The 20,862-nt window shown below is 36.0% G+C and overlaps 1 long non-coding RNA gene across 3 annotated transcripts; it reads left to right on the top strand.

Annotated features, from left to right (window-relative positions):
• The first annotated feature begins 1,334 nt into the window (after nt 1–1,334).
• Nucleotides 1,335–4,004, top strand: LOC139844772 (uncharacterized). 3 transcript variants are annotated; one of them, XR_011758090.1, is made up of 5 exons: nt 1,335–2,644; nt 2,728–2,816; nt 2,890–3,015; nt 3,097–3,538; nt 3,637–4,004. It is a non-coding gene; the product is annotated as an uncharacterized lncRNA (long non-coding RNA). The 3 variants fall into 3 exon arrangements; XR_011758089.1 differs by having other exon boundaries at nt 2,890–3,011; XR_011758088.1 differs by having other exon boundaries at nt 2,890–3,538.
• Nucleotides 4,005–20,862: the final 16,858 nt, after the last annotated feature.

Consider the following 20,862-nt stretch of genomic DNA (forward strand, 5'->3'; position numbering starts at 1 on the left):
ATAACCATTAAACATGATTCTTATACCCAAAGACCACTGCCGATGAAACCGTCTTTGGCATGTCTTCAATATCATCGGATAATAATATTTAGTTCGTGACAGTGAGATGACGATCCATCACCCCAATTCTTCGTTCATCTATTGCGAGTGGTCTAAATTTTATTATTAACGATAACAGTAACATATGACAAATATAAATCCAACCTGGCTATATAAGTTAATGCTATCTTTAAAAACATCTACAAAACAATTTTAAAAAAGAGAGGTGATTCTCATACACCACTTTTTGATTTATCTACACCTAATTTACTATTATACTGTTAATTATACTTAAAATAATAATATAAGTTCAACTCTCTAGATTAATTTAAGGGTATAACTGTGTATTTATGAGAAAAAAGTATAGATGAATCAAAAAGTAGTATGTGAGAATCATCTTCCTTTAAAAAAACTCTAAAGAAACTCTTAAAGTATACCGCAGTCTATGTGGTTTAGATAAAATTACATTTGATTCCCTGAGGTTTTCAATGGTTGTCAACTTCTAGTATGGTGGTATTGTGAGTACAATCATTTTTTAACGTGTCATAAAATTTAAATGTTTACTTTTAACATAAAATTTTGACAAAATTCACATTTTGTCCCTCTATTTTCCATTTTTTTACCTGTTTCTTCCCTGTATTTTATTTTCTGCATTTTTCATCCTTAATTTTAAAGTCCCAATTTCATCCCTCGCTCTAACGAAGGTTAACTGAGTCCGTTAAAACTATTCACATGGACTATCCACGTAATCTTTAACTAATTAAACTACTAAATTTGGGAATTGGTTTTTAACTTCTATCTATATCTATATCATATATAAATCTTGGAATGGATTTTCATGAAGTGTGAGCAATCTGTGTCATATTTCAAATTCATAAATCTTCTGTGATTGTTACATTATTTGTTAAGAGTTCAATTGATACCTGTGTGATCTTGATAGACCGTTTCACCCTTTAACCAGATTTACTCTGGCACTATGTTGCTAAAGTAGTTTTTGTATTTACATATTTAAGTTTTTGTCATATTATTCATACGGTAGACATCTATCTATCTATTCCATACTTTAAAAGAGAGTTATTATTAAGTAATAATTATTTCTAAAATCCGCTTTCTAACCTTTAGATCAAAAAAAGACCTTCACATGCCCTTTGATTTAATGGTTCAAAATGATCTCTTATTCTATTTATGTAATAAATCAATCTTTAATTCTTAAACTACCCGAAATGCCCTTTAAAACACGGGAGAAAATTGAAAAGTAGGGGTTTACGAATTTCATTCACTCCACTAGAAAAAAACAAAACCCTAAAATCCTTTTGAAATAGCAATTCTCTTTAGCAGAGCCTAAATCGTGGACCCTAAATTTAACTATCCATGGTTTTCACCTCTTATCTATGCTAAAACAACTGATATTCATGTGTCTCTTCGCCTAAAATTTCCTAAATCATGAACCCTGACACTCGTGGACCTTAATCGTGCAATTCTGTTGAATTGTTGATGATACAAGAGATTGAGGGGATGAATCAGGTATAATATTGGCGATACTGTTATTTTGTTTCATATTTAATCAACTATTTGTTGTGTTGTCTGATTTTATGCATGCGTTAGGGATGAAAATTGTTACAATACTGAAGCATCAGTATGGGATGAATCGTTTGATGGACTTAAATTTGATGTGTCAATAATTTATTCAATCAATTATATCATTGAAATTGTTAATAATTATTTAGCTCATTTGTTAATGATGAAGCAGATGTTGGTCCTATATTCGATTTGAATCAATTTCCACAAAACTATGTGATTCGCATTTTAATTTATAGTTATTTTTGGTATTTTCAATTTTTAGTCAGCGATTAGCATATACTGTTCAATTTTCTACTCCTCTCTAAAGATTGTTAATGATTTGAGGTTCACCATGAACCAAGCAGTAGAACCTGTAGAGAAAGGGTTCACAAGATTTAATCAAAAGCTGCACGAGATCTCTGAAAACATAAATAGGAGAACCAAAAATGATAGTTGCGTCAACACAACACCGACGAAGAAAGAAATTCGTGGAATCGATGATCCCCTTCTAAAGGGAAGCTTTAGTGACAGTGCAACCACCAAGAAAAAAAAGAAACCATACGAAATTAGGATCCACAAGTGCAGAAAATGGCGGTGAAAGCAGCAGTGAGCAAGTGTATGGTGGTATTAGGTTTGTGGACGTAGGTGGCATGCAAAGGGTTAGTTCGCTAAAGAAATTTGGGTTTATATCTAACTCTGAACCATGGAGAACATTATACGAAAACTCCTCGCGCCGTTCTCATTTAACTGAAGGTGCAAATGATCTTGTGGGTCTTGATGTGGGTACCAAAGTAGTTCTTCGTGTATCTCAAGGTAAGTAGCTCTTTGATGATGATGATGATGTTTATAGGAAGGGATTGTCAGTTCATACTTACCTGTTGTGTGGTGTTATGAGAAAGCATGGCTGCTTAATAACTATGCTTATTGTATAAAGACATTCGGTTGGTTATCTGGCCTATATGTTGATATTATACATATATACTATTTACCAACACACAGGTGGCCTTAATATACATTTGGTTTATCTTTCTCCACACTTATAAAGGTAAATTTAAGTCTTTAATACCTTCTATCAGCTCTTTGAAATATGGAGTGAGATAGAACTTTAATTGTTTAAATCGTTTTTAGGCATAGTTTCGCCCACAGCCAAAAACTGATGTCAAATCTTCCAAGCTTTGCAAGTAGTTTCTGGGAATAATAGATCTTATCGTAAGGAGGTGAGAGTTATTGCCTATTTAGACTGATATCACTTTCAAAATGGACATCCAATAACATAATGTTTGTATGCAGATCTCTAAAATAGGAAGCCAAATATTTGCGTTCATATAAAAGCTAATGTTCATTGTGCTTATCTTCATTGACGCATTATTTGCGGTGCTTACATCTTTCTCAACCCACATTTGGATGATAAGGCAGGTACTTTACACGAGCAATAGCATCTCAGGTAGTAATAAATGGCAGCTGACGATGGTTTTACACCATTGAACCTATTGACAGCTGATGGATAATCTTAGAGGGTGCAAGTGAAGGTCTTTTTGGTATGGAATAAAACGTACCTCTCAAATCTGAATCAAACTTCTTCCATTGAAGTAGTCAAGCTTCTCAAATCCCACAACCCTTATGCATGACTTGAGTTTACAAGCAACAAGTACTGCCGAGTTGTATAAACATTTGCGTTTTAAGATTCTATGACTTTTGGAGCATGGTGAAAACAGGTTGTGCTACCCATTCGACTACCCATTTTTCCTTGAAATAATTCTATTGTGTCTCCCATTTGACCCATTATGAATATATAACCAGAATCATCTCATTCATAAGTTAATAAGTTGAAATTACCACCTGTAATCTCAGCATCTCCGATGACTGTATTTCCTTAACACCTGCAGACATGTAGGATTTAGCTATTGATTCTTTCCCTTCACCTGATGATAACTATAAGGTTGTATTCAACTTTTTTAAGTTCCTCACTTTTATTTAAGCTTTATATTTATTGACGGCTTTTGGCATGTTTTAATTTGATAATTGTTGTCTTTGCAGGTGCACACTGAATATATATTCTCATGATGAATGGGTGTTTACAGTAGACACTGGGTATTGATGTTATTGTTCTTGTTGTTAATGGATGAGTGTTTCCGAGCTTGCAACTCTAAAGCACTATTTGCAGCATTTGAAGAGAACGGGAGGGATAGTTATTACACATTTTTCACCTGAAGCAATTGGATATGGTCATGCCAATGTAGTTGCCACTGTAATTAAAGGATGTGCGTGTCATTAAACTTGCTATTCTCTTTCTACTTTCAGGCGTATAGGATCCTTCTTTTATATTAGTGTATACATATATATATGTAAATACTATGTTGACTTTGGCCTTGCAAAACAAAGACGTTTACATTAATTTCTATAAATGGTTCTTAAATATATTTATTTCCAATATCAATATCCATAGACTTGTGCATTTTGTTTTTCATCAATTTTTTGAAATGTTAAAACTTAAAAGTGATGCTTATACTGCTTGATCTCCTTTGGTTTATCCCTACGTTCTAAATTGCGCTCACCTTTCTCCTAAATTTTGGCCACATGACCAACAAGTTTGACTTGGTCATTTATGTAACTATAGGTTTTGCATCGATTCTCTTTAAATTAATTGGATAAATTTTTATCATGCGTGTGAATCAAGACTGTTGATACTGTTGTTGTCCTTAAAAGTGTTTGGTCGAACAAAGAAATGATGCGTGTCCAGAAGTTAAATAACGGGAACTTCCATTGTCCAAAGTTGTAGACGCAATGCATTCGAGTGGCGTGAAAAGTACTCTGTTAGTGAATCAAATGCTGAAATGAAAAAGTATCTCTAAAGAAAGAAAAGAAATATTGCAAGTCACTTTGGTCAACATGCTGCTTTGAGTTTGCTGATAACTTGGTTTCATCTAACGTGGTTCAAAATGGTTTGTGTTTTTTGTTTGGTGGCTTTTTTTATCTCATTACAATTTGCATCATAATATAAGAACTTGCTATTGATAGTAAGCTACTGAACTGGTCTTATCTTCTCCAATGGTTGTATTGAAACAGTGTGATATAAAGAAAATGAACTCATGTGAGTAGTGAAAATGTGGAGGTTTCATTAAAGCAACTGGCCTCAACTGATTGAACCTTGATGCCAATCACTTTGTATGATTTTTATTTCCTTGGAAGCGTTAAATATTATAATTGTCAGGGTGAATAGTGAAGAAAGTACCCAAACTTTGTTTAAAACACATCATCTGTTTTGGATAACTTATTTTTCTGGCTCGAAAAAGCATTAGTCTTTACTATTTCATGATTAATTACAGTGAATTGCAGGACTCAAGTTGATTACTATTTTTATGTATTTTTGAAACTTTAACGGGTTTAGCAACCTCCTCCAGTAATTGCTTCAGGAATGAGTGCTTTGCTTCAATAAGGAGTGTGGCATGTTCTTTTGCCTTCACCGTATCATTTGGAGTTAATGAAGGAATTTGTATGATAATTAAAGTGAATAAAACACGAGTAACATTTTGATTGATCTCGGCCTCCAGTCCCGAGTATGTTTCTACAAAACAACTTTTTTTATGACATCAACGAATGTAGGAGAAACCACGCCGAAGAATTGAGAAAGACATCAAAAAGTTACATTTTCGCCGTCTGCAATTTTATACATCAAACCTATAGCAGTACGAACCGTTGATTACTACTACTTTCGAATTCAAGTTTTACTTTATTTTGAATCTTTTTTGTTACTTTATTTTCAACAAGATTTTTTTATTTATATTTTCAAATTTGAATTTTTGGAATATTTTATTGGTTAATTTTATTATTATGGTTGAAGATTGTCTAAAATATCATAATTTCATAAAAACCGCGAAATCGCGGGTCTTTAACTAGTATTAGGGAAAAGTATAACTATATATATATATATATATATATATATATATATATATATATATATATATATATATATATATATATCCTAAGCTTCATTTAAGCATAATTAGATTTGACGGTCTGTCCTTCTCGGACACTATGCGGGCGATTGGCTTTGAAAACCTCAACATTCTGTATTTGTGGTACACATTTATATTTATATACACACTAAATACGGACAATGGTACCCAATAATACCTCGCCACATCATCAACTTCGCTACAGTATAACATTACCTCCAGTGTAACATTAACCGACAGGGGTAATTTTGTCTTTTTACACCCGCAAAAAAAAAAAAATTTGAAACAAATCTGATTCTACAATTCCTTCCAGCCATCTGTCAACCATCACAGTCATGCTTCATCACCCACCACCGACAACCACTATCACCGACCACCATCAAGCACCGTCACCGACCACCGTTAACCTCAGTCATCTACAAACCGGAAAACAATTTTTTATTTATTTTTAATTAATATTTTACCACCAACATATCTCTTTCCACCACCACCACGGTACCTCCAGGCACTACCACCATAGCACCGTCAGCCACCTGCCACCGCTGCCATTAACCGCCTGTAACTGCCACCATCAACCTCCTGCAACCTCCGTCAACAACCTCCTTACATCGGTAAAATAATCAAATGAAATAAACAGAATAATGAAAAAAATAAAAAACAAACTCATGATAATCGAAGTTCCAATCGGTGACGGCGACGATTTAGTGGTGAAGGGAGGATGGAGGTGGTGCCCCGCGACGGTTTTACTGTGGTGGTTGGGTGAAGACCTTCGGGCGGCTGAAGGTGATCGAGTGAAGCTCCGTCGACCTTGGTTTGTCCACGGCCGGTCTTGAAGTGATTTAAGGCGACATCGATTTTCTTCCGATAGAAAAATTAAACGGGATATTGTGAAGCGGCTACCATATTTGCAAGATACAAAACCTAACTTTGTGATCTTAAAATGGGATAGGCTATTGGTTTTTCACCTGGGGTTTTATTTAGGGATTATCACCAAAATACCCTTTTTTTTAAGCTTGTTGACTGACAGCCCTAAAAAAAAAAAGTTTGACAATTTGCCCTCGCAAGGCGCAAGACACCTTGCGTCATTGCGACCTTGCGTCTTTGCGATCTTGCGACCATGCGACCTTGCGTTACCGACAAACGCAACAAAGAGACTTGCGTCCTTGCGTATTGCGTCTTGCGTCTTGCGCCTTTGCGCCTTGCGTCTTGCGTCTTATCCAGATAAGATTTTCATGATTTCGTGGATAAGATTTTGTACGATTTTTGTACTATTACGGATAACTTTTTCAATTCATATAAGGTATTACCAGCTCTATTTTCACTTCATTTCCACCATTTCAACATAAATCATATAATTTCAAGCGTCATTAAGGTAACTTTCTTTGTTTTAAATAATGAGTTTTAGTGATAATGAAACCTTTGTTATTCATATATGTTGTGGTGGTTCTTTTCAATTTATTAATAACTTACCTATGTATTTGCCTCTAGATTGTTTTAGAACACGATTAAAACTCCCAGTTGCTCCCCAAAAACTAATTACTCGAAGAATATTGTTAAAAAATGTTCTTAGAAAAATTAATTTGCCACCTAATGCTCCTGTTTCAATGAGATATGTTGTCGATAATCTTGTTTTTGATATTACTGATGATTATGAAGACTTTCGTGATTTTCTACAACATGCAATATCAAATGCTCCTATTAATATTTACATTGTCGACAAAGTTACAATGCATCAACTCCCAGAAAACTTACAGTCAGTGCAAATCCTACCAATACACAATGTCCATCAAAACCTACCAACACACGATGTCCAACAAAACCTACCAACAAATGAGGAGAGCACAAACCTTCAGACACCCAATTTGGAAGAAGCACGACCTGAAGTACCACCTCCAAACACAGAAGAGTTTGATTTCTTCAACTATGGAGTTGAGAACGTATGTAAAATTAAAAAAACAGATCACCCTTTTGAATCAGTTGTCGCGTCTAGTGCTTCGGAGGAAGAAAATGACAGAGAAGATCAAGATGAAGATGAAAATGAAGAAGAGGAAGAAAAAAAGGATGTATTCTGGAATATGCCACTTTTATTGAGTGAGCATGACCAAGAGACTGAATCTACGAGCCAAATAACAACCAGTTATAGAGTATCCGATTTGATTAAAGTTCGACAAACTTTTTTAAACAAGGATGATTTTGTAAACCATCTATACACAAAATGTCTTGAAGAAAACTTCCAAATTAAGCCTGTAAAGTCTGACAAATCTCGATTCACTGCTAAATGCATGTTGCCAAATTGTGAGTGGAAATGTAGTGCATACAAAATACGCCACACTGACAACTTCATCGTAAAGAAATTGCATGACGTACACACATGCTCACGTACCCAAATTATGAGAAATAATAAACATGCTTCCAAAAAGGTGTTAGGAAGTATTCTGATGGAATCGTTCAAAGCTGCAAATCGAGACTATAATCCAAAAGATATACGTGATGATGTTGGCAACCGTTTTCGGGTGAGCATTTCTTACAATCAAGCATGGAGAGCCAAGTGTCATGCAATAGAGATGCTTCGTGGCAGTATGGATGACTCGTTCCGAATGCTTCCCATTTATCTTCATAACATTAAGATTCATAACCCAGGAAGCATGACAAATGTGGTGACTGACAATGAAAATAGATTCGTGATGTGTTACATGTCCTTTGGCGCAGTTGTAAGTATCACTCATCCTACAATTGTTTTATCTTAAACTAATAGCAATCTCATTTGATTTGTTTGCGTGCAGATTCGATCATTTGTCCAAAATGTTCGCCCTATTATCATCGTTGATGGTGCACATTTGAAAGCTGGATACTTGGGTACAAATTTAGTCGCTGTTGCAATGGATGCCAATAACGGAATTTTGCCATTGGCTTATGGAATTGGTGAAGGCGAGACAAACGAGGTTTGGTCATGGTTTTTTGGCAATCTAAGAGATCATTTAGAAAGTTGTGGTATGAGTAATCGTATGTCATAGATTACCTTTATTTCTGATCGTGCTCCTTCAATAGCACATGGTATTTCAAATGTGTTTCCTGAAGCCTTTCACTCTTTTTGCTCACGTCATCTATTCATGAACATAAAAACGATGTCCAACAAATTCAAATATTTTGAATGGCACTATTGGAAAATGGTTAAGGCTTATCGTTTGTCAGATTTTCAAGATCATGTTAGTGTATTTCAACGAAGATTAAAAGCATCTCACAAGTATCTAAATGACGTTGGTTTCAACAAATGGTCCAGAAGTCATGCTGGTCATGTTAGGTATGCATACCTTACTAGCAACAGTGTAGAGTCTATTAACGCTCTATCCAAACATGCTCGCAAACTACCAGTTTGCATGTTATTGGAATTTTTTCGCGCTTCTATACAGGATTGGTTTTTCAAACATCACAACAAAGCAGTTAGTCTCACTTCAACGGTTACTCCATATGTTGAACGTAAATTAGGTAAGAGGACGAACAAATCAAGAAGATGGCAAGCATTTCCATCGACAAACAATCTAATAGAGGTGCGTGATGGAAGGAAAAACGGCCTCGTTAATCTAGAAGATAGAACATGTACATGTGGGCAATGGCAATTATCAGGCATACCTTGTGGACATGTATTGGCAGCAGCACGACTCTTCGGAGTGGAAGATGTTACATGTTATGTATCACATTGGTTCTTGTCTCAAACTTATATAAATACATATTCCGAACACATCCTTCCTTTGCCCCATCGATCCGAATGGTCCGATCCAGGGCCCAAGATCTTGAAAATCGTAAAGCCCCCAATTCAAAAGAAAAGAGCACCTGGACGCCCAAAAAGTACCGATCGGATTCCATCTCAAGGTGAAGAAACTGAAAAGAAAGTAAGAACATGTACTCGTTGCAAGCAAGCAGGTCATAACCGAACAACATGTAGCGCTTCTTATGACCTAACCGGTGAATCTACTTCTCAGAGGGTTAAAAAAACAGCCTCAAAATCAAAGTCAAAGTCGAAAGAGAAAGTCGAACCTTCGCAAGCTTATCAGTCTCAATTTTATCAAACGTACGATTTAGACCAGAATTAGGGGACCAGAATTAGTTGCTTGTTTATCAGTCTCAGTTTGTTGTTTATCAGTCTCAGTTAGTTGTTTAAATATGTGTCATAAATTGACCTACATAGAGACGCAAGAACGCAAGAAAAATCTTGCGTATGTCATCAAACACACGCAAATACGCAAACAATAACTTGCGTCTGTCTTTAAAAAAGACGCAACTTTTCAACAATACCTTGCAACAAAAGAAACATAAAAAGTTAAGAAGGAAGGACGCAAGGTTGACCTTGCGATACACGCAAGGACGCAAGGTAGACCTTGCGTCAGGAGCAAGGACGCAAGGTCTACCTTGCGGGTGGACGCATGGACGCAAATTTTACTTTGCGTCCATAATGAAGACGCAAGGGTAATCTTGCGAGGGTCGCAAGGACGCAAGAGAGTGTTTGCGAACGGACGCAAGGGCGCAAGATTTGTCTTGCGCCTATTACAGTTTACTCAAAATGTATAGTTAATATAAAAAAAAGGACTAACCTTATCACATTCAGCCCAGGATGGATAAAGGTCATCACTACCATCCCCAAGACAAATCAAATACATATAATCTGGGGGATTGAATTTAATGATCCCCTCTGCTTCAGGATTAGATGTATCCCCCTTCTCCTCCTCATTTTGAGTGTCATCATCATAAAAGGACTTGAATTTCTCCAGTTGATTGAGGAAACCCAATGTGTAAGACCCGAATAATTGAAGTGTACACATGTGTATATAAGTGTATTGTGCGGTACTCGAATTGGGGTTTGGTTGTATATATTTAAAAAGGCAAAAGGAGCTGGACTGGAAGAGTTGCGCGCCGCGCGGCCTGGTGGCGCGCCGCGCCATCTGTCTGTGACAGATTCTCTCTTTCTTTTAAATTAGATATTTTGAGGGTATTTTGGTAAAATCACTTGGAGGCCGGATTTAATGCCTTAGATCAGTTTTGGGGAGTTCATTTACTCCTTCCACAACTACCAACACTTATCCAAATCAATTCTAGAGAGATAGTGGCTTTTAGTGAGGGAAACCCCATTTTGGAGAAGAAGAAGAAGGTTTCTTGCTTAAGTCCAAGCATTAAAGTTGTTCGCCTTCCCTCTAGCTTCGTTGTGATAGTTGTGGTATGCTCTAATCTTAATTTCTTTGTTTAATTTGATTTAGGGCTAGGGTTTGGGGTGAAGATGAACATAAAACCCATTTTGTTAGTGTTTTGGGTGTTCTAGGGTAATTTGAGTCATGTAGACTCAATATTGGGTTAACTAGGGTTTGGAAGAGTTAATTGTTGTTAGAGAACCCTAATTAGCTAGTAAAATTTCTAGAACACCATGATTTATGTAAATGGGTGTAAATGGGTTAGTGGTTGACCCAAAATGGGTAGGTTGACTTTGAAAGTGTCAAATGGGTCAAAATGAACCTAAGCTAATTAATATGTGTGGTTGAAGCCTAAAACTAGTGTTAAAATGTGTAATGAACCTACTTTGGTTAATGATAGGGTTTTGTGATGAGTTAACCCGATTTTAGGGTTAAGGGTGCAAATGGGTCGGATTTGCACCATGGGTCAAATTAACACTAGGAGTGAGCTTTAGAGTGTTGACCAACTCGAGTTGTGATTTTGATATTGTGATAAATGTAATAGGTGCGTTACATTGAAGTGTTCAAGCTCGGTTATCTTTCACCAAGAGATTTGGAGGTGAGTGGAATAATTATGCATTCGTGTATATGGCGTGTTTATTTGTGGGTGTTATGGTATGAACCATCGAGCCGGTAGTACCATAGCATGTGTGTAAATTGATGTGAACCACGAGCCGGTAGCATCGAGTGTGAACCACGAGCCGGTAGCACTATAAAATAATTGATGTGAACCACGAGCCGGTAGCATCGAGTGTGAACCACGAGCCGGTAGCACTATAAACAAAGTGTGAACCACGAGCCGGTAGCACTATAAACGAGTGAGACTCAATGCGTATGGTGTGAACCACGAGCCGGTAGCACCATAGCGTCATGGTTAACCATATTAAGATTTGTTGATATTTAGCATGCTAAATTATTTATGGTTGTGTTGAGTATATGCTAACTCGGTTATGTTATTGTATGACTTGTTAAGTGTTTGAGGTTGATGACATGCTTTTGTGTTACACGTTTCGTACGAGGTATCTTGTGTTGTGATTGCAAATAGATGGGCGATATATATGTATGTGTAATTATTGCATTCACTAAGCTTTGCTTACCCTCTCGTTGTTTACCACTTTTATAGGTTCGGTGTTGGACAAGGGTAAGGGCATCGTTTTGGACTAGGGATCCCGCTTGTTGCTAAGGGACGCTTTTGGTTTTAGTAGCTCTTGGAGTTTGACCGATAGTTGGGTAGTTTAATCCCAAACGCCATGCTCATTGTGTAGTTTGGAACTTAAACTTTTTGGTGGTCGAAACTCCTAAATTGTACTAAACTTGTAATTTGGGTCGTGTAGGCCCCGCTTGTAAAACTTTAATTTTATGTTTGAAACATGTTAGTTTTACATATTTGGTTGTATGGTAAAAAGCGTTTTGTCTAAAAGTGCCGGGAACTAGTCAATCTTTTCGCGGTTAAAAGTCCCGGGGACAGCCAGATATGGCGCGGCGCGCGGGCAATATGGCGCGGCGCGCCGATGGTCTGCAACAGAATTTTTTTTTTTATTTCGTATTTTCACAAGGCTTTATCGGGTGTTGGTTTGGGTTGTTACAAGTGGTATCAGAGCATGGTCTAAGGGATTTAGGTGACTTGAGATAGGTGCCTAGACTTAGACTTTTGTGTGCGTGATTATGCGGGACTTGTAGGACTTTGGGTCGGATCGGAATGATTAGTGCATAGGTTTATGTGAACTAATCATGCGCTATTTGTTTGTGTTGTGTTTAGCAATCATCAAGCGAGATGGACGTTGTACTAGCGAGTTAGCGCGACGTGCTCGCGTAGTAATGACTAGCTACCATTACTACGGGTGCAAATTGTAGTGACCCGAACTTTTCCATGTTTATATATATTAATTGAGATTGATATTTACATGATTAAATGTTTCCAACATGTTAAGCAATCAAACTTGTTAAGACTTGATTAATTGAAATATGTTTCATATAGACAATTGACCACCCAAGTTGACCGGTGATTCACGAACGTTAAAACTTGTAAAAACTATACAATGACATATATATGGTTATATATATAGTTAACATGTTTTTATTATAAGTATGTATCTCATTAGGTATTTTAACAATGAGTTATATACATAAAAATGAGACTATTAATTTAAGAAACTCGAAAACGATATATATAACGATTATCGTTATAACAACGTCTTACTAGGTACATATGAATCATATTAAGATATTGATACACTTGGTTAATTATGTTAAATGATAAGTAAATATATTATTAAGTGTATTAACAATGAAATACATATGTAAAAATAAGACTACTAACTTAATGATTTCGAAACGAGACATATATGTAACGATTATCGTTGTAACGACATTTAACTGTATATACATCATACTAAGATATATTATATATCATAATATCATGATAATATAATAATTTAACATCTCATTTGTTATAATAAACAATGGGTTAACAGCATTCAACAAGATCGTTAACCTAAAGGTTTCAAAACAACATTTACATGTAACGACTAACGATGACTTAACGACTCAGTTAAAATGTATATACATGTAGTGTTTTAATATGTATTTATACACTTTTGAAAGACTTCAAGACACTTATCAAAATACTTATACTTAACAAAAATGCTTACAATTACATCCTCGTTCAGTTTCATCAACAATTCTACTCGTATGCACCCGTATTCGTACTCGTACAATACACAGCTTTTAGATGTATGTACTATTGGTATATACACTCCAATGATTAGCTCTTAGCAGCCCATGTGAGTCAACTAACACATGTAGGAACCATCATTTGGCAACTAGCATTAAATATCTCATAAAATTACAAAAATATGAGTAATCATTCATGACTTATTTACATGAAAACAAAATTACATATCCTTTATATCTAATCCATACACCAACGACCAAAAACACCTACAAACACTTTCATTCTTCAATTTTCTTCATCTAATTGATCTATCTCAAGTTCTATCTTCAAGTTCTAAGTGTTCTTCATATATTTTACAAGTTCTAGTTACATAAAATCAAGAATACTTTCAAGTTTGCTAGCTCACTTCCAATCTTGTAAGGTGATCATCCAACCTCAAGAAATCTTTGTTTCTTACAGTAGGTTATCATTCTAATACAAGGTAATAATCATATTCAAACTTTGGTTCAATTTCTATAACTATAATAATCTTATTTCAAGTGATGATCTTACTTGAACTTGTTTTCGTGTCATGATTCTGCTTCAAGAACTTCGAGCCATCCAAGGATCCGTTGAAGCTAGATCCATTTTTTTCTTTTCCAGTAGGTTTATCCAAGGAACTTAAGGTAGTAATGATGTTCATAACATCATTCGATTCATACATATAAAGCTATCTTATTCGAAGGTTTAAACTTGTAATCACTAGAACATAGTTTAGTTAATTCTAAACTTGTTCGCAAACAAAAGTTAATCCTTCTAACTTGACTTTTAAAATCAACTAAACACATGTTCTATATCTATATGATATGCTAACTTAATGATTTAAAACCTGGAAACACGAAAAACACCGTAAAACCGGATTTACGCCGTCGTAGTAACACCGCGGGCTGTTTTGGGTTAGTTAATTAAAAACTATGATAAACTTTGATTTAAAATTTGTTATTCTGAGAAGATGATTTTTATTATGAACATGAAACTATATCCAAAAATTATGGTTAAACTCAAAGTGGAAGTATGTTTTCTAAAATGGTCATCTAGACGTCGTTCTTTCGACTGAAATGACTACCTTTACAAAAATGACTTGTAACTTATTTTTCCGACTATAAACCTATACTTTTTCTGTTTAGATTCATAAAATAGAGTTCAATATGAAACCATGGCAATTGGATTCACTCAAAACGGATTTAAAATGAAGAAGTTATGGGTAAAACAAGATTGGATAATTTTTCTCATTTTAACTACGTGAAAATTGGTAACAAATCTATTCCAACCATAACTTAATCAACTTGTATTGTATATTATGTAATCTTGAGATACCATAGACACGTATACAATGTTTCGACCTATCATGTCGACACATCTATATATATTTCGGAACAACCATAGACACTCTATATGTGAATGTTGGAGTTAGCTATACAGGGTTGAGGTTGATTCCAAAATATATATAGTTTGAGTTGTGATCAATACTGAGATACGTATACACTGGGTCATGGATTGATTCAAGATAATATTTATCGATTTATTTCTGTACATCTAATTGTGGACAACTAGTTGTAGGTTACTAACGAGGACAGCTGACTTAATAAACTTAAAACATCAAAATATATTAAAAGTATTGTAAATATATTTTGAACATACTTTGATATATATGTATATATTGTTATAGGTTCGTGAATCAACCAGTGGCCAAGTCTCACTTCCCGACGAAGTAAAAATCTGTGAAAGTGAGTTATAGTCCCACTTTTAAAATCTAATATTTTTGGGATGAGAATACATACAGGTTTTATAAATGATTTACAAAATAGACACAAGTACGTGAAACTACATTCTATGGTTGAATTATCGAAATCGAATATGCCCCTTTTTATTAAGTCTGGTAATCTAAGAATTAGGGAACAGACACCCTAATTGACGCGAATCCTAAAGATAGATCTATCGGGCCCAACAAGCCCCATCCAAAGTACCGGATGCTTTAGTACTTCGAAATTTATATCATATCCGAAGGGTGTCCCGGAATGATGGGGATATTCTTATATATGCATCTTGTTAATGTCGGTTACCAGGTGTTCACCATATGAATGATTTTTATCTCTATGTATGGGATGCGTATTGAAATATGAAATCTTGTGGTCTATTATTATGATTTGATATATATAGGTTAAACCTATAACTCACCAACATTTTTGTTGACGTTTTAAGCATGTTTATTCTCAGGTGATTATTAAGAGCTTCCGCTGTCACATACTTAAATAAGGACGAGATTTGGAGTCCATGCTTGTATGATATTGTGTAAAAACTGCATTCAAGAAACTTATTTTGTTGTAACATATTTGTATTGTAAACCATTATGTAATGGTCGTGTGTAAACAGGATATTTTAGATTATCATTATTTGATAATCTACGTAAAGCTTTTTAAACCTTTATTGATGAAATAAAGGTTATGGTTTGTTTTAAAATGAATGCAGTCTTTGAAAAACGTCTCATATAGAGGTCAAAACCTCGCAACGAAATCAATTAATATGGAACGTTTTTAATCAATAAGAACGGGACATTTCAGTTGGTATCAGAGCGTTGGTCTTAGAGAACCAGAAAATTTGCATTAGTGTGTCTTATCGAGTTTGTTAGGATGCATTAGTGAGTCTGGACTTCGACCGTGTTTTCTTTAAAAATGATTGCTTAACATTTTTGTTAGAAACTATATATTTTTAACATATGAATATTATGTGATATATTAATCTCTTAACGTGTTTGACATTATGTGATAGATGTCTACCTCTAGAACAAGTCCCATTGACTCACCTAATAATAATGAAGAGTCAAATGTAAATTGGAATGATTCGTGGACTGATTCACAAGTTCCCGAAGAGGAACCGGAAGAAGAGTCGGAACCGGAAGAAGAATCGGAACCGGATGAAGAAATAGAACCGGTGGGGGAAAAAATAAAACGGTTAAGTAAAAGAAAATCCTCAACCAACCGACCAAGGTTAATTATGGTCAATGGTGTTTCCGCCAAGGAAGCAAAATATTGGGAGGATTACCAATTCTCCGATGAATCGGATTCCGAAGAGAATTCCGATGATGTTATAGAAATTACCCCAACTGAATTTAAAAAGGCAAAAGAAAATAATAAGGGAAAGGGCATAAAAATAGAGAAATCTAATTCCAACCCCGATGAACTTTATATGTATCGTCAACCCCCGAAGTCCTTAAGTTGTAACAATGACCCGGGAACCTCTAAACCACCAGGTTTTTCTAAACCAATGTGGATAACGACGGCTCGTATTAGGGGAAAATCATATATCCCTAGAAACTTGGCAAAACGAACCAAAACCGAAGAAGAAGAAACAAGCGAGTCGGAATAAGATAGTTGTATTCATGTGGTGTAATATATGTAATATAGTGTGCTTATGCTTTATGATATATGTAAAAATTGCTTGTATTAATAAGTATTTTTTTTTATGAATCTAACTCTTGTCTATTTTACAGTATAAAAACGCAAAATGGATAGACAACCCAATATTTTAAGAGACCTACCCGGAGACATGATTGATGAAATCTTGTCTAGAGTCGGTCAGAATTCCTCGGCACAACTATTTAAGGCGAGATCAGTTTGTAAGACATTCGAAGAATGTTCCAAGAATGTCTTGGTTTATAAGAGACTTTCGTTTGAAAGATGGGGGATATCACATTGGGAAACCCATAAGTTACGATGTGTTTACTTTGACGCATATATTGCGGGGAACCCAAATGCTATTTTACGCAACGGGTTAAGAAATTATTTTGACTCAATGTATCCGAATATAGGACTTCATGATTTAGAAAAAGCGGCTAACATGCAACATAAAGAAGCATGCTATTCTTATGGGTTAGTAATGTTCACTTCTCACCAAAGTGAGAAAAAGAACATCGGGCTACAGCTATTAAACAAAACGTTCCCACAAGTGACGGAGTCGGTAATTGGGGTAAGAAATGAGGTTTTTAGATTGTTACGGGACTGTTGGACATTACGTAACCCTCGTCCCTTTGACGACGTTACAACACGCTGTCTTATCAACGGCCATAACGGTTATGTTGCACAAGACCAAGGATGGGAAGTAGTCCTAGTAAAACCAGAATGCATGACTTGTTTCTGGACGTATGAATTACGTGTCTTTATTGTCTTTGCTGAACGACTTGTGTACTAGCTAGAATTATCTTCACAACTATCTTGTATCAAAGTTATTGTGTGCTATATTTCATGCTTTATGTAAAATAAGCGGTATTGTAAGTTTGTAAAATATTGTATAAAAGTTTGAACGCGAAATATTATTATAATCAGTTTTTCATATAGAATTGTAGTAGTTGAATTGTATATTAGCTACTAAGTATGAACTTAACGGGTAGGTACTACCCGAATTTAAACTTATAAAATGCTAATATGAAGAAAAAGCTTTTATAAATGAGTTCATATTATGCTACGAAATACTATTAACTACTCTTAATATTCTGTATGATTAACTTGTTCCATTTGACTATTTTGAAGGAAATGGCACCGACTACTTGACACACCGTGAATATGAATGAAGAGGAATTCCGTACTTTTCTAGCTTCAAACATAGCCGCAGTACAGGCTGCGCTACATACCAACAATAACCTTGGATCTAGCAGTACAGGAAATCGTGTAGGATGCACCTACAAAGAATTCACTGCCTGCAAACCTTTGGAATTTGATGGAACCGAAGGACCGATCGGATTGAAACGGTGGACCGAGAAGGTTGAATCGGTGTTTGCCATAAGTAAGTGTACTGAAGAGGACAAAGTGAAGTACGCTACGCATACCTTCACAGGTTCTGCGTTAACATGGTGGAATACCTATCTAGAGCAAGTGGGACAAGACGATGCGTACGCACTACCGTGGTCAGCATTCAAGCACTTGATGAATGAGAAGTACCGTCCCAGAACCGAGGTCAATAAGCTCAAGACAGAACTTAGAGGGTTACGAACCTAAGGATTTGATATTACCACGTACGAAAGACGATTCACAGAATTGTGCCTATTGTGTCCGGGAGCATTCGAAGATGAGGAAGAGAAGATCGACGCGTTTGTGAAAGGATTACCGGAAAGAATCCAAGAAGATATAAGTTCACACGAGCCCGCCTCCATACAACAGGCATGTAGAATGGCTCACAAACTAGTGAACCAGATTGAAGAAAGAATTAAAGAACAGACTGCTGAAGAGGCCAATGTGAAGCAAGTCAAAAGAAAGTGGGAGGAAAACGGTGATAAGAATCACCAATACAACAACAACAGCAATTATAACAATAATCGCAACAACTATCCTAACAATCGCAACATCAATCGCAACTACAACAAACGGCCCAACAACAACAACAACAACAACAACAGCAACCACAACAATCATCTTAACAACAATAATAACCGCAACAACAACAACAATCAAAAGCAGCTATGCCAAAGGTGTGAAAAGTATCACTCGGGGTTCTGCACCAAATTTTGCAACAAGTGTAAAAGAAATGGTCATAGCGCGGCGAAGTGTGAGATTTACGGACCAGGGGTTAATAGAACGAAAGGAACAAATGGTGTCGGAACGAGTAATGGTGGAGCAAGTAGTGTCGGAGCAAGTTATGCCAATGTAGTTTGTTATAAATGTGGAAAACCGGGCCACATTATTAGAAATTGCCCGAACCAGGAGAACACGAATGGACAAGGCCGCGGAAGAGTTTTCAATATTAATGCGGCAGAGGCACAGGAAGACCCGGAGCTTGTTACGGGTACGTTTCTTATTGACAATAAATCTGCTTACGTTTTATTTGATTCGGGTGCGGATAGAAGCTATATGAGTAGAGATTTTTGTGCTAAATTAAGTTATCCATTGACGCCTTTGGATAGTAAATTTTTACTCGAATTAGCAAATGGTAAATTAATTTCAGCAGATAATATATGTCGGAATCGAGAAATTAAACTGGTTAGCGAAACATTTAAGATTGATTTGATACCAGTAGAGTTAGGGAGTTTTGATGTGATAATCGGTATGGACTGGTTGAAAGAAGTGAAAGCAGAGATCGTTTGTTACAAAAATGCAATTCGCATTATACGAGAAAAAGGAAAACCCTTAATGGTGTACGGAGAAAAGGGCAACACGAAGCTACATCTTATTAGTAATTTGAAGGCACAAAAACTAATAAGAAAAGGTTGCTATGCTGTTCTAGCACACGTCGAGAAAGTACAAACTGAAGAAAAGAGCATCAATGATGTTCCCATTGCAAAAGAATTTCCCGATGTATTTCCGAAAGAATTACCGGGATTACCCCCACATCGATCCGTTGAATTTCAAATAGATCTTGTACCAGGAGCTGCACCAATAGCTCGTGCTCCTTACAGACTCGCACCCAGCGAGATGAAAGAACTACAAAGCCAATTACAAGAACTTTTAGAGCGTGGTTTCATTCGACCAAGCACATCACCGTGGGGAGCTCCTGTTTTGTTTGTCAAGAAGAAAGATGGTACATTCAGGTTGTGTATCGACTACCGAGAGTTGAACAAACTTACCATCAAGAACCGCTACCCACTACCAAGAATCGACGACTTATTTGATCAACTACAAGGCTCGTCTGTTTATTCAAAGATTGACTTACGTTCCGGGTATCATCAAATGCGGGTGAAAGAAGATGATATTCCAAAGACTGCTTTCAGAACATGTTACGTTCATTACGAGTTTATGGTCATGCCGTTTGGTTTAACTAATGCACCAGCTGTGTTCATGGACCTTATGAACCGAGTGTGTGGACCATACCTTGACAAGTTTGTCATTGTTTTCATTGATGACATACTTATTTACTCAAAGAATGACCAAGAACACGGTGAACATTTGAGAAAGGTGTTAGATGTATTGAGGAAGGAAGAATTGTACGCTAAGTTTTCAAAGTGTGCATTTTGGTTGGAAGAAGTTCAATTCCTCGGTCACATAGTGAACAAAGAAGGTATTAAGGTGGATCCGGCAAAGATAGAAACTGTTGAAAAGTGGGAAACCCCGAAAACTCCGAAACACATACGCCAGTTTTTAGGACTAGCTGGTTACTACAGAAGGTTCATCCAAGATTTTTCCAGAATAGCAAAACCCTTGACTGCATTAACGCATAAAGGGAAGAAATTTGAATGGAATGATGAACAAGAGAAAGCGTTTCAGTTATTGAAGAAAAAGCTAACTACGGCACCTATATTGTCATTGCCTGAAGGGAATGATGATTTTGTGATTTATTGTGACGCATCAAAGCAAGGTCTCGGTTGTGTATTAATTCAACGAACGAAGGTGATTGCTTATGCGTCTAGACAATTGAAGATTCACGAACAAAATTATACGACGCATGATTT

The sequence above is a fragment of the Rutidosis leptorrhynchoides genome, chromosome 4 (assembly GCF_046630445.1).
Source record: "Rutidosis leptorrhynchoides isolate AG116_Rl617_1_P2 chromosome 4, CSIRO_AGI_Rlap_v1, whole genome shotgun sequence".
Classification (NCBI taxonomy): Eukaryota; Viridiplantae; Streptophyta; class Magnoliopsida; order Asterales; family Asteraceae; genus Rutidosis; species Rutidosis leptorrhynchoides.